General features: G+C 47.7%; 1 long non-coding RNA gene across 1 annotated transcript; it reads right to left on the bottom strand.

Moving 5' to 3' along the window:
* Positions 1 to 1,023: 1,023 nt before the first annotated feature.
* On the bottom strand, positions 1,024 to 3,858 carry LOC118476926 (uncharacterized). The gene is made up of 2 exons (XR_004857784.1): positions 3,363 to 3,858; positions 1,024 to 1,245 (listed from the first exon to the last, which is right to left on the bottom strand). It is a non-coding gene; the product is annotated as an uncharacterized lncRNA (long non-coding RNA).
* Positions 3,859 to 5,534: the final 1,676 nt, after the last annotated feature.

Genomic DNA, 5,534 nt, shown 5'->3' with positions numbered 1-5,534 from the left:
TCAAAGTACACATAATTGAAACATAGCCAATGTATACTAACCCACCACAGGCAACTGACTTGGGGTGGTCGCTAGCCTAAACCACGAACCCGTCGAAGTCCTGGAACTCCTGGAGATCCGCCTCGATGCCTTCTTCTTTACTTGAGCATAGATTGTACGAAAGGCAACCTGGTGTTTTGTGAAAGCAAGGGTGAGTACACATCAACGTACTCAACAAATGTCCCGTTTGGCTGAGGTGGACTAGCTTTATGTGGGGTTAAGCTCAAGCAGTTGCTTTTAGTTGGTCAGGTATTTATTATAAGTAGAAGCCAAGTTTTATCATATAACCATCCTGTGAACCATTTCCTCATCGAGGAAACATCATTACCATCATCGAACCAAAATAATGAATAGAACCATTGTATATTGAACCTTCTGTATCTCTAATCAAAGAGGATCCCAAGGCCGCTCATAACAGTGAGCACGACTGATATATCAGTTTCTAACCCTCTGTAGAGGTCGCACACTTTAACCATGAGCCGTGATCCCTTTCTAACCTGGGTTTGCAAGATCCGATCTTCACTACCAAGGTGAAGGGCCTGGGATACACTACGTAGCCTTTACAAAGACTCCCCTGGTGCATAGCTACTCGTTAGGTTTCGCCAGTCGTACAAACGCAGTACACCTCCCCAAGGTGGGTGACTAACAAAACCAAATCGAATGAACCTCTGCACCTTCCTTGGCAGAGCGAGCACTATGCCCCGACCCCCATTGATAGCCCTCCGGCAAAGCCAACTATACGCCTAGGTTCATGTAATTAATTAGCTAAGGGCGTCTCATTCCACCCTCATGGCTACACTGTTATCCTGGGTGGTCACTCCACGAACAGGTCCTTACGGAGAGGTACTCAGGAAAATGGCCTGAGTCCCCTAAAATATCACAATATCATCATCGGGATAACATCATCGTATCATAAGTATTTACATCATGTTCATTGATTAAAGTAAAGCAATAGCATGAAGCTAACCATAATAACCCAAAAGGTAATAAGGACAAGGTAAACACAAAGTTAGTCAATCCTTAGGTTTCCATTAAGTAACGCGGGAAAATGAATTATAAGTAGATAGGACATAATGGGTCAGAGGACATTTGCCTTCACCAAAACAGATGCTCAGGGTATTTAATCTCGTAGAACTCGAAGAACTTGATCACTTGGTCGCCAACGCTTGATCGTCGATTCCTCAAAGCTCGGAAACGAATCGCGATCTAATCACAACGCGAAGCGAAGGCGAACCGGCACAAGCAAACAAACATATACATACGCAGTTAATTAAATAAATGTCAGTTAATTAAATAATTTAATTAAAACAAGAGATTCTAAGCGAGATGAATTTATGACGCGTGAAACAGCACGACAGCGTGCAAACGACGCGCGCACACGCGCGACATAGCATGTTGACGACACACGAAACAACGCGCATGACAAGCGCGAACGCGCACGAATCAGCACGCGACCACGAGCACATCACGCACGAACAACGCGCAGATAGCACGTGAACAACGCGCGAAGTAGCACGCCACCGCGCGCGGAACAGCACACACGACGGACGAGAACTTAATTGGAGATGTGTTTATACTAAACAGATATCAAATAATTACAAAGCAGTTAAGTTAATAACGGTCATGTTAATGTTTATTATAAAAACGCGGTTGAACACTACATATTTAATCTAATTGAATATTAGTCTAATGAATATTAGTCGAGCAAACCTTAAGTTAATTATCTAACATATATGACCTGACGAATTAGCGTTACTAACATGAGTGCTTATAAGCGAAAACAATTTATTACCACGCGCAGACGCCGCGCGACAACACGAGAATAAGGCACGAACTATACGCATGAACAACACGACGACGACGACCGCCACACGTGCGAACAACGCGTAGACAGTGCGATGACGCGCACGACTCACGAGAGTCGCTAACAGACATCGTGTTTATACTAAACACTAAATAGGCATTAAATACTACATCTAAGTTGTTAAAATCACATTATCACATATTTACAATCGCCTAACTAAAATCATAATTTTAATCCAATTGGGTATTCAGATTGCTGAATTAAATAGGAAACTAATTAGCGTAGGGGGATAGACGAGGTAAACGGGGGTAGACGAGAGTCGTCTAGGGATAGACGAACGTCGTCTAGGGGGTAGACGGATGTCGTCGGGACCCTGACGACGCGCTGCGCGTGCGCGAAACAACACGCACAACAGCACGCGAAACAATGCGTGCCACAATCACGAAAGATGCACGAATCAGCACGCGACCATGGCATGCGGACGACGTGCGGCGACGCGCGCGATTTACACGCGCGACATGCGAGAATCACTAATATAAAACACGTGCCACGACAAACTAACTAATTAATTATAACACGCGTCACGACAAAATAATATTACTAGCACGAAATTAATGTTAATACGAAGTTGATGTGATTGAAATGAGTCAAAACGGGTTTACGATGTATAATATATTGAATAAATAACAATTCGCGAATTATAAATAACATGACATATGAGAAATGCTAAACACACGTCACACTTACACTAGGCGTGTATTGAATAAAGACATCTGAATTGGTATTAATCACTTTAATATTTATTCATGAAAACACATGTTAGAAGCTCTAAGGTAGCTTTAACGAAAGCTATTTTAAATAACAATAGGATAAACAATTACTTAACAAAATAATTAATTAGCTAAAACAAGTGCTACGACAAAATAACGTGTATTAATAATTTCGGATTTAGAACGCTAAACGAATTTAGAACGCGAAAGCTAACATGTATTAATAATAATTTTGGATTTCATGCGGTGCAGCGTGACACAATTGGCTGGAGCCATGACTTACGAACGGCCATGGGGAGTTTGTAGCCACACAACTGACACAAGATGACAAGATCCTGAAAAGTGGGATCCGGTATGGAGGAGGAAGCGATTTCTTCTCCTTGGATGTATCACGGCAGTTTCACCTTTACGCGCACACGACGAGAGCAAGTCTTGGACGGTTTCTTCTTCCATGGAAAGAGCAAGGGTATTGAAGAGAGGTGATTCTCGACCAGGGTTAGAGGGGCTTCGACCGATCTGGCTGGCTCACAGTGAGCACGCGGGGAGGACGAGGCCGCACCCTGGCAGTGGCTGCTGGCACCTAGCCGCGGCGCGCAGGGCCAGGGGCGAGGCTCGCCTCACGGGCTGGGCGAGGGACGGCGCCACAGGCGGGTCGTGCGCTGGCCGCGGGCCGCCACGGGAGGACGCGGGGGGGAGGGGGAATAAACGAGGGAGAGGAGAGGGGAGGAGGCGACGAGGAGGATGCTCACCTTGGATCTCAACGGAGATGGCACGGGCGCGCGGCTCAATAGGGCATGGAAGAGGTAGGTGGCGAGCGGCTCTGGTGCAGGCGAACACGGCGAGGATGGACTCCGGTGCGGCGGTTTCGACGTCGATCTCCGAACGCGTGTCAAGGATGGCGATGTGAGGACTGGGCGACGATTATGGAGGCATCGAGTGCTGGCGATTGGGGAAATGAAGGAGGAAGAGGAGAGGATGTGTAGACGCTCGGATAGGAGAGCGTGGGCGCGGACGTCGGTTTTCTCAACGTCGTGGGCGAGTGCCGCGCGGGGCAGCTAGGCGTGCGGCGGTTGCTGCACTCGCGCTGTGCGCGCGTGGGCCTACGCGAGCGTGGTCAGGCTGTGACCGGCGGCCTAGGCGAACGCGCGGCGGCGCGCCGTCACCCGCTGGGGGCATGATGTGGGCGCGTTGGGACGCGGGCCCCGCGGGCAGTGGTGGCGGCTGCGCAGGAGGAGCGGCTTGCGCACTGCACGCGCTAGGTCGCGGGGTCGGGGTGGACCGCGCGCGCTTGTTGGGCCGGGGAGGGGGCAGCGCGGCTGCGCCGCGGAGCGCGGAGTGGGCCGCGTGCAGGCCGAGAGAAGAAGAAGGGGGGTTGATTCACTTTTCCATTTATTTTCTTTTTATCTATATTTTGAATTTAGTTTGGATCTCAGATTCGAAATTCAAATACAAACACGCTTCATGAGTTTTAAATTGATACACATCAAAACACATCGTCATACCAAAATGAATACTCTAGCATGTGATGCGACAATCATCATTTCATTAGGGTTTTATTTTACTACACTTAACATATATAGATATATATACACACACACAAAATAACTCTCCACTATTTAGGAAAAGAAAAAGTAAATTATGAAAAAGAGAGGGTAACACCTGAATTTGGTGGATATTAGAAAAAAATTTATACCTCCAAATTCTGGGTGTTGTAGTCTCGATATAGTGTCTCCGTCTGAGTCGATTAAGGACCATACTGATGTAGGCTTGATGATTGAGGACATTTTAACTGGCCACATGCCTCGTCATGGGTAAGCTTTGCCTCGGTCGAACCAATACCAGAAAGGCCAACACACAATGGGAGTGGAGAGATGGCGAGAGTAGCGTGTACCCTCCGTTGCAAGAGGCTGGACGGTGGTGTATCTGTGCTCTCGGTTGGCGTGAACCTGGTCTGGTCTTGAGAAACCCGGTGGCGAGTTGACATATGCAGGGTTAAGTGCTACATATGTCATTGTGATACCCGGTTTGCAAAGAAAAGTTGGGGGTTGTTCATTTGTTTTTTTCCTCATCCGGTTGTTGTTTTGGGGATTTGGGATTTTGTGGAAAACATTCACAATCAGGGCAGTAGAATTTATTTGGTTTGACGCTTGCGTTGCAGTCGGGAGCTGTCGCGTGGGTTAGTTGGGCCGCAATTGGAGTTTCGGCCCATTAACCCTCCCAAACCCTAGCCGCCTCCCTCCTAACCCCCTCCCCCCATGTGCAGCCCCCCCACTTCTCTTCCCCCTTGGCCGCCGCCCCCCTGCCCATCTCCTCCTCTCTCAATTCTTGCAGCCACCAAACCCTAGCCGCCCCCCCCCCCCCCCCCTCTCAATCCCCTCCTCCCAAGGTGCCAATCCTTGCCGCTCGGATCATCGTCGTCGTGGTGCGAGTCTTCAATCGTTTTGGTGGAGGGAAGAAGGGAGGAAGGAAAGGGGGAGAATCCAAGGTGATTTTTGTGTTCATCCCTTGTTCATTTGCGCTGCAATTTAATTGATTAGAGGTTGTGTTTGCGATTGGGGTAGAGGGGGGCTGTCCAGAATTTTAGGTGGTGGGTGAACAGCAGTAGTCTAGCAGTTTCTGTGTTTTTTTCGTGAGGAATTAAGGGAAATCAGTATGAGGATCATGTAGAACTTTACCTTACCTTTCCAACGAGTATTTATGCGCTCAATTTGGAGTTATAAATTGAAAGTTATCACCGTTTGAATCCGGGTATGTGGCTGTCCAAAAAAACAGATTTTTCAGGGGGATGAACAGCAGCAGTATTAGTAGTTTCTGGGGATTTTTCGGGAGTAATTAGTGTTAATCAGTATGAGAATCATGTAGGGCTTTATGTTATCTTTCCAACAAGTACTTATGCGCTCGATTCGGAGTTATAATTCAGG

This window comes from Zea mays, chromosome 4, assembly GCF_902167145.1.
Source record: "Zea mays cultivar B73 chromosome 4, Zm-B73-REFERENCE-NAM-5.0, whole genome shotgun sequence".
Taxonomy (NCBI): Eukaryota; Viridiplantae; Streptophyta; class Magnoliopsida; order Poales; family Poaceae; genus Zea; species Zea mays.
The sequence above is the reverse complement of the archived record's forward strand: the minus strand, read 5'-3'. Positions and strand labels throughout refer to the sequence as shown.